We start from the raw sequence: 9,662 nt of genomic DNA on the forward strand, positions 1-9,662 counted from the left end.
TCTTGCGCTCCACGACGCCATTTTGCTGAGGAGTATAAGGAGTAGATAATTCATGAGTAATACCAAGTTCATCAAGATAGCCATCAAGACCGGAATTCTTGAACTCAGTTCCATTGTCACTCCTGATGTGCTTGATTTTCACACCAAAGTTGGTTGAAGCCCTCGAGGAAAATCGTTTGAAGACTTCCTGCACTTCATGTTTGTAAGTAACAATGTGTACCCATGTGTAACGAGAGTAATCATCAACAATAACAAAGCCATATAGAGATGCATCATTAGTCACAGCAGAATAATGATTAGGACCGAAGATATCCATGTGAAGCAATTCAAATGGTCGAGTGGTGGTCATGATAGTCTTCACTGGATGCTTGGCCTTGGTCATTTTTCCAGCTTCACAGGCACCACACAAGTGATCCTTGAGGAATTTGACATTCTCAATGCCAATGACATGCTTCTTCTTCGCAAGCGTGTGCAAATTACTCATGCCTGCGTGACCAAGTTGTCGATGCCATAGCCAGCCTTCTGAAGCTTTTGCAAGTAAGCACACGGCAGGTTGTGGTCCTGTAGAGAAATCAAAAATGTACAAGTCTCCTCTCCTAAAGCCTTCGAAGACTTTGGAATTGTCAGCTTCCATGATCACAACACAACGATACTTTCCAAAGACAACAACCATATCAAGATCACAAAGCATTGAGATAGACATGAGGTTGTATCCTAAGGACTCGACAAGCATGACTTTGTCCATGTGTCAATCCTTAGATATCGCAACCTTACCTAGACCCAATACCTGACTTTTGCCTTTGTCAGCGAAGATGATATGCTTCAGATGTGATGGAGTTAAGGCAGCATCCATCAATAGATTCTTGTCACCAGTCATGTGATTTGTACATCCACTATCAAGGACCCACTCATTTGCTTTGGGTTGATCATCCTGCAGATGAATTAGTGCAGCTTACAAACTCATATACTTCATCAGTGAAGAATATGACATCAGTATCATCAGTTCAATTTCATCAAGTAATTTTATCAGATAATCAGTACGAGGACGTGTGAAATGAAAGTTCATTTTGTCATGATTTGCCCGCGTCCTTTCAGGCATTTTTTTTGAAAGCTCTCCTTTCAGGCATTTTGTCAGGCCCCCAGCAAATTCTTCAGACATTAAAGCACGTCTGGAGACCTGACCCTGCATAAGAGATTAGTTCTTTTTCTTCACCACCCACATCTGGAGGGGTGGCAAAGAGTTCATCACTCTGCGAGCACCATATGAGAAAGGTGGCAAATATGCCAAACCTTTTCGTTTCACATAAGAGGGGTTAGGGTAAGCATATGAATAAGTAGAGAAATTCTTCGAGGACTTATGAACATAATGATTTGAAGAATAATGCTCATATTCATAGCCCTTAGCTCTACCCTGCGAAACAGAGTTGTTAGCACGATGATGTTCATATGAGGATTTTGATCCTTTTGAGGAATTTGATCCACGTGAGGAATTTGGTCCGTATGAGGACTTGGATCCATATGAAGAATTTGGTCCATATGAAGAGTTTGATCTGGGGTTCCTATTCTTCACTGGTGGTGTCTCATGAGGACATTCACCTGAAGACTTTCAACATAACTTTTGGGAACCCAGATTTTCTTCATAGGGGAACCGTTCCTGCAGTTAGTGCCAACATATCTAGCAAATACTTCACCATTCTGATTTTTGAATAGTTTGTAGTTGGAGTCAAATGACTCATCAGAAGAATGAGGAGATTCACATGTAAAGCTAGATAAGTTAGATGGATCAATTGGAGGTCCCTTTGCAGCAACCCATGAGGTTTTGGGGTATTGCTCAGGCTTCCAATATGTTCCATCTGCATTGAGTTTCCTCTCAAAGGCAATACCCTCTTTCCCAGGGTTTCTGTTGAGGATCTGCTTTTTAAGCACATCACAAAGAGTCTGATGCCCTTTGAGGCTTTTGTACATGCCCGTCATATACAATTCCTTCAGCCCTGCATCGTCAGTGATACTAGCAATGTCCTAAGATGAGGAATTAGTGATAGCAGAGGCAGGTGAAGAATTTGTAACATTTGAAGCATTTGAACATTCAGGTGAAGAATTAGCAGATTCACGTTCAATGCACTTTAAGCATGGAGGATCAAATTCTTCCTGAGTAGTGCTGATTTGTTGAGCAAGTAATGAATCGCGCTCCTTCTGAAGATCTTCATAACTCACTCTTAGCTTCTCAAGATCTTGCTTTCTTTGAAGAAATTCATAAGAAAGCTTCTCATGATCAGATAAGAGAGTGTTATGATGACCATGAAGGCTGTCAAACCTAGACTGAAGTCTCTGAAGATTTCCAGTCAGGGCTTTAGTGCGATCCATTTCTTCACCCAACATATCATTACTTTTGTCTAGCATGTTTTGAACCTTTTCCAAGGCCGTTTGTTGTTTAGTGGCAATGCAAACAAGTTTGGTATAATTAAGTTCAATATCATCATCAGATCCATCATCATCAGATTCATCGTCACTAGACTCGGATGAGGAACATTCGGTTACCTTGTCACCCTTTGCCATGAGACATGATGCAGAAGACAATGATTCTGGTTCGAAAGTCATCGTGTTGAGTGATTCCTTGAAATCCTCAAACCAGGGATCATGACGAGTTCGATGACCTTCATAGACTTCAGAGATTCGGTCCCAGATACGCTTTGCATTGCAAAGATGCATAATGCGCCTGAATTCATCTCTGGATAGGCAGGAACAGATGATATCCTTCGCCAAGATGTCAAGTCGAGTGTACTTGCGAATATCATCAGCGTCCGCCATCTTGCATAGATCAGTAAGACCAATCTCAATGACGGTCCACAGCTCGCTGTTCATTGCCATGAGGCACTTCCTCATCATGGCCTTCCACTTGGGATAATCATGACCGTCAAAGATAGGGCATGTCACTTTCTTCATACCTGCGGTCGACATAACTAAAACTCCAGGCGGTTAAACCAAAATCACACAGAACAAGGGAGTACCTAGCTCTGATCCAATTGAAAGTGCGTTATATCAACTAGAGGGGGGGGGGGTGAATAGGCGATTTTTATGAATTCTTCACTGAGGAATTTGCCGGTGTGGAAATTCCTTAGCGAAGAACTACTTGCAGCGGAATAAGTACTCAGAAGTAAGCATGACAGAATACACACATGGTCATCATGATGAAATGAAGACAAACACAGAGTACAAAAACCGTAAACACAGGATGAAGACAAACAAACTGAAGAAATTGAATTGAGGAAATTGAGAAAGTCTTCAGTCAAAGTCTTCAAACACATATATGAATAAACACTCAACACAGTAATGAGGAAATGAAAGAGTTGAGGAAATAGAACCAGTTAGGTTGGTGAAGACAATGATTTGGTAGACCAGTTCCAACTGCTGTCTCAGTTGTACATCTGGTTGGAGCGGCTGAGTATTTAAACTCGAGGACACACAGTCCCGGACACCCAGTCACTAAGCACGCAGCTCAGGACACCAAGTCCTCACCATATTCTCCTTGAACTAAGGTCACACAGACCTCGTCCAATCACTCGTGGTAAGTCTTCAGGCGACTTCCAAACCTTCACAGACTTCGGTCACTCGGCGATCCACAATTCCTCTTGGATGCTCTAGACCATGACGCCTAACCGTCTGGAAGAAGCATAGTCTTCAAAGGTAACAAGCGTCGGATCCACGCAGGATCAATCTCTTCAGTGATGCTCAATCACTTTGGGTTTGTGGGTGTTTGGGTTTGGATTTTCCTCTCTCGATGATTTTCGCTCAAAGTCCTCGGAGGATGGGTTGCTCTCAAATGACAAGTGTCAGTTTCTCTCGGAGCAGCCAACCAGCTAGTGGTTGTAGGGGGCGGCTATTTATAGCCTAGGGAGCAGCCCGACATGATAAGACATAAATGCCCTTCAATGATATGACCGTTATGTGGATAAGATATTTTGGGATAGCTGGTGTGTAGCACAGCAACGGTCGGAAATTTGACTCTCAAATTTCTGAGGGCTATCATGTTCCTCACTGTGTAGGCAATCCGCACTGGCGAATTCCTAACTCCTCAGTCAGAACAAATTTCTCAGCGACCAGAAGAACTTCGTCTCTGTCTCTGAAGAAATTGACTGAACTGTATGAGATTTCCAATGGCTTCACTCGAAGGGATTGGTAGGTGTAGGATTTTGAGTTGAGCATCACATGGAAATTTTTCCTTAGTATTTCCTCGACCCCTTTTAACAGTATGGTGTTTCCTATGACACAAGAAAGAGAAAAACAAAACTGTGAAAACGAAAGTCTTCAAGCTTCATATTCCTCGCATGTATATGATGTCTTCACGGACACACCGATTTCTTCACTTTCAAAGTCTTCATGAAAGTCTTCAGAAATACCAAAATCTTCAGTCGAAGATATTCATTTTTAGGGGTCGACTTTCTCTGTAAATATCAAACTCCTCATGGACTTATAGACCTGTGTACACTCATAAACACATTAGACCCTTAACCTATAAGTCTTCAATACACCAAAATCACTAAGGGGCACTAGATGCACTTACAGAGGCCTTCTGGATGTAGCCATAGTATGCTAATTAAGATTTTCAACCTTATTTTTCGGTCAAACAAGGTGCCCGAAGAAAGGAGGCGAAGTATATTAGTGTCAGCATTCAAGAACAAGGAGGATGTTCAAAGTTGTACTAATTACCATGAAATTAAGATGATGGGCCATACAATGAAGCTTTGTGACATAGTCAAGAAGGATAAGCGTGACCAAAAATTAGTTTGATTTCATGTCTAGGAGAGTAACAATGGAACCATTCTCTTGGTACGGTAACTTATGAAAAGATATATAGAGTAAAAGAAGAATTTATGATGTTCATTGAATTGGAGTAGGCTTACGATAAGATACCACGGAATGTCATGTGGTGGGCCTTGGAGAAACACAAAGTCCCAATAAAGTACGTTACCTCCATAAAGGACATGTACAATAATGTTATGACAAGTGTCCAAACAATTGATGTAGATACCAATGACTTCCAATTAAAATAGGTTTGCACTAAGGGTCAACTTTGATTCCTTATCTTTTTTGCTTTGGTGATGAATTTGGTCATAAGGGATATACAAGGATATTTGCCATGGTTTATGCTCTTTATAGATGATGTGGTGCTAGTCAACGGTAGTCAGACGACGTGGGGGGAGGGGGGGAGGGGTTATAGAAAGTCATATTTGCGGAGTCAGACTTTGGAATCGAAAGGTTTTAGGCATAATGAAACTGAAACTGAGTACATAAGATGCGGTTTTAATACTATTATGCACATGGAGGAGATTAACCTTGATGGGCAGGTGGTACCTCAGAAGGGTTTGATATTTAAGGTCAATATTGCAGAAGAATGACAATATAGATGAATATGTGAACCAACAAATCACAAGTGGATAAATGAAGTCGTGCCAAGCTTCTAGCGTTCTCTGTGACAAGAAAGTGCCATAAAAGCTGAAAGGCAGGTTCCATAAGACAACATTTCAGCCTGTGATGTTGTACGACACAGAATGTTGGCCAACTAAAATATGACATGTTCAACTTTTAAGTGTAGCAGAGGTGCACATGTTGAGATGGATATGTGGTCACACAAGGAAGGATCAGGTCCATAATGATAATATACATGATAGAGTTTGTGTAGCACTGCTTGAAGAGAAGTTTGTCCAACACTGCCTGAGATGGTTTGTTCATATACAACGCATGTCTCCAAAAGCAACAGTGCATAGCAGACAGATAAAGAGTGCTACTAATGTTAAGAGATGTGGGTAGACCAAACTTAATATGGGAGGAGTCCGTCAAAGAGATCCGAAGGACTGGAATATCACCAAAGAACTAGTGATGGACAGAGGTGCGTGGACGTTAGGTACCCACGTGCCAGAACCATGACTTTGTATCAAGATCTTATGGGACTCAACTCGAGCCTACTCCAACTTGTTTCAGACTGAAAGGCTATGTTGCTGTTCTCACATATGTTTGTGTTTAAGAAAATTTGCTCATGAATTTTAAAAGTATTCACGAATATGAAAATGTTCTCAGATTTAAATAATGTTTATATATTCTTAAAAATTGTTCATGAATTTGAAAAAATCTTACATTTTAAAAATCTTCGAGTATTTCAATAAATATTTGTGAATTCAAAAAATGTTCATGATTGTTTTTACTAAGAAAGGTGAAAAAAACATAAACAGGAAAAATAAAAACATCGAAAAGTTATAGAAGAAAAATCCATGAAATAAATAAAAACAAAGAATACCACTAGAACCGAACTGATGGAAACAAGCAGGATGAATATAGGGTAAACAATTGGCTTTATGGGTAGGCCCATCTAACATGCATGGTTTGCGGTTTCCCGACAAACTTTTATGCGATGAGCGGGAAATAGGATCCAGCTTGAAACAACTAACAAGTTTAGGGACTCTTCCTTTCGTGAGGCATGTGGCAACTGCTGGCTCGAGAGCTAGAGTGGGCAGCGTGGCGCACCATCAAAAGTCTAAAATGTAATGCCGATGGTGACCTAGCGAGTTCTTGCCGAAAAGGAGTTGTAGGACATGTATTGATGTCCTAGGAGTTGTGACTGATGATGCAAAGACCATTGTGGTGGATGTCAAGGCAGTAAAGAGCGGCGTCTATCATGGAGGTGATATATGAAGCGCTTAAAGGGCGCCTTGGCCGCCACCTGGGACATATGTGCCTTTGGAGATTATCAAGACTGGAAGAAGAAGACCAATGTAAAAAAAAGGGCAACCTGGTGCATGTAGCTCCCGCTTGCGCAGGGTCCAGGGAAGGGTCCGACCACTTTGGGTCTATAGTACGCAGCCTTTTCCTACATTTCTGTAAGAGGTTGTTTCCAGGACTTGAACCCATGACCTCATGGTCACAAGGCAGCAGCTTTACCACTGCGCCAAGGCTCCCCTTCAAGAAGAAGACCAATGTATGATTTAAAATTCACGTTCACATGTGTCATGTCCTAAGTAGGGTCCAATCTAATGAGGAAAAACCAGTTTCACGGATTTTTTCCATGAAAATTGTTTACAAACAAATCTCATTCCTAAATCACAAACATATCTCCTTACTAAGTTGGAAACATGTGACATCCAGCTCGAAGCTTAGTATTGCATTGTAGTGGAAGATCCTGGGAGTATTGATTAGTGAGACAACGCTGCACTCAACCTACCTATCTTGGAGTCTCCTCACCTCTAAGAAAACAAACAGAAAACATCAATCACCGTCTGAAAAATTCGTAACAAATTTCTATTGAAACCATTTCCTCTAACGAAGATGCCCTAATGGATCTCTCCTTCTTTGAATCCTAGGTATTGTGCTACATTTAGAGTACATTACTACTATGATTTGACCAAGTTAAGGTTCTTGGAAATTCTAGTGCTTGCTTGGTTTGTGCCATAGAGGGGGAACAATGTGGAAGATCCCAATCATAGTGTGCTGGAAGTCACACAAGGGTCATGCTTGAAAGTGCATGTAGCCCCATGCGTGCTTTTTATCTGCGTTTCGCAATGCACCTAACAATAAAATAGTGAACGCATGTGGACTAGCATGATAATGGCACGTCACCTCAGGTTACCATATGGACACGTGGCACAAGCTTTACCCAGGTCTGGGCCCTCGCTTGTCAAGTAACAAGCCTACTTTTGCTTATACCAAATACAAGTTAGAATGGGGTGCACAATGATGAGGGCATTTGAGTTTGCAGAAATCATCATTGGTTTTCATGATTGAGAAGACTTACACTAGAGTTCTGGGATTAGCGTTTTGTCAAATGGAATTTTTTTGAATTTACTGTAAGGCCTCATAAAATTTTGTGCAACTTCTCTCCATCATGCTAACTATGCGCAATTAGAAAAAATAAATTAATTCTACTGATAACCACAAGTAACAGTGAGTTCATTAGACTCAAATCATGTTAACTAGGAGTTGACCAAAATTAATAGACTATACCGTTACAATTATCCAAAAGCAATTAAGCACATGATCATGATCATTTTCTCAGAAAACTTTTAGGGATTAATCATGACCAACAAAACATTGTTAGCATTAGTTGAATACAATTATCATTAAATGTGTTCATTAGGTTCTAACAAAACACTTTAGATCTTAACCATGCACAATTATCACGAATGAGTTATTAAAACAGGGACTAATTGGGTTTCTAGCCGAGATTATGTGACATAATCAATACCAAGGGACTACTTTTGAGAGAAAAAAAATCCAACTAGATGCTTCATGTTGTATCTTATGTGATGATTGCCCTATTGACGATGTTCAACATCGATTTATTTGAATGTCCCTTCAATCAAGGATTCTGGTGGGGAATTGGCATTGACTATAACAATGGATTGAACATAATGGAAGCTATTGAGGATTCTAAGAGGAGATATGAACACAACCATTCCATGGAGATCTTAATTATTTGCTGTTGGAGCATTTGGCTGGAAAGGAACTGACACAACTTTGAGCATGTTCAAGTCAATATGAACTCATGCATTGAATCCTTCAAAGTTTCTTTTACTTTGACTATGCATATTGCTAGACCCAGCTTTAGAGGACGCATGCAATCTTGTCTTGACTCTTTGTAATCATTTATGGAGTTTGTCGCTATCTGTACATCACAACCCTCATTTATAAAAATGATACGGTAGGGGTTTTCCCTATTGTTTTTTGCTAAAAAAAGAGATTATGGCTCTCGTACCAATGTTAACACATTGTCTTAGGATTAACATTAAATATGGACTTAATCTCGTGATTAGAACACATCTTATGTGAAAGAATATGGCCTAACCAAAATTATTAGAAAACATTGGGGAACAACCCATTGCAGAGACCTTAGGTGACTGATAGTAATGATTTTATCGGGTTAGACGTGTAAGATGTGGCCAACACTGACTTGGAGGTGGCGGGCCGTGGTGAAGGATCTTAGCTTGCTTTGACACCTCTTTAGGATTGATAGTTAGGGTTGAACCTACCTTATTGTGTAGATTGTTAGACCAAAACGAGATGGGGTTTAATTCCTTATACATCATGTGCTTAGGAGTCAGGCTGAAAGGAAGTCATTGATTCAGTGCCCCTAGACATGTGTGTGTGTGTGTGTGTGTGTGTGTGTGTGTGTGTGTGTGTGTGTGTGTGTGGTCATGCCCCCCTCTAGACAATCCCTTTTGGCAGAGCTCTATCATTAGTGCTATAATCTAGCCATTTATATGTGATACAAGAATACCTGATGAGCCTCCAAACTATAGCAACCTCTTGTGGAAATTATGAGGGACCGCATTGCATATGGACAAGTTCGAAGAAATCTAGCGAAGCTGTGGATGGTTTGAACTTCACAACTTAACTAACACTCCCAAATGCATCTAAAAATGTGGCACTCGGCCTCTATATTATATATATCTTTCCACTAACACTTGCACATATTATTTTATTTGTTCTTTTGTCAACTAATCTAACAAGTGATCGTGTCATCTCAGAATATTGGTTTGTCAAATTGGACAAAGATAGAGCATCCACTGTAAGCTCAAGGAACAAGTAGAGCTTCATGACTTAAACTAACAACTTTAAAGAGACTGGAATAATATGGCTAGACCAAGTTTCACATATGCCTTCACACACACACA

The sequence above is a fragment of the Triticum dicoccoides genome, chromosome 4B, assembly GCF_002162155.2.
Source record: "Triticum dicoccoides isolate Atlit2015 ecotype Zavitan chromosome 4B, WEW_v2.0, whole genome shotgun sequence".
Classification (NCBI taxonomy): domain Eukaryota; kingdom Viridiplantae; phylum Streptophyta; class Magnoliopsida; order Poales; family Poaceae; genus Triticum; species Triticum dicoccoides.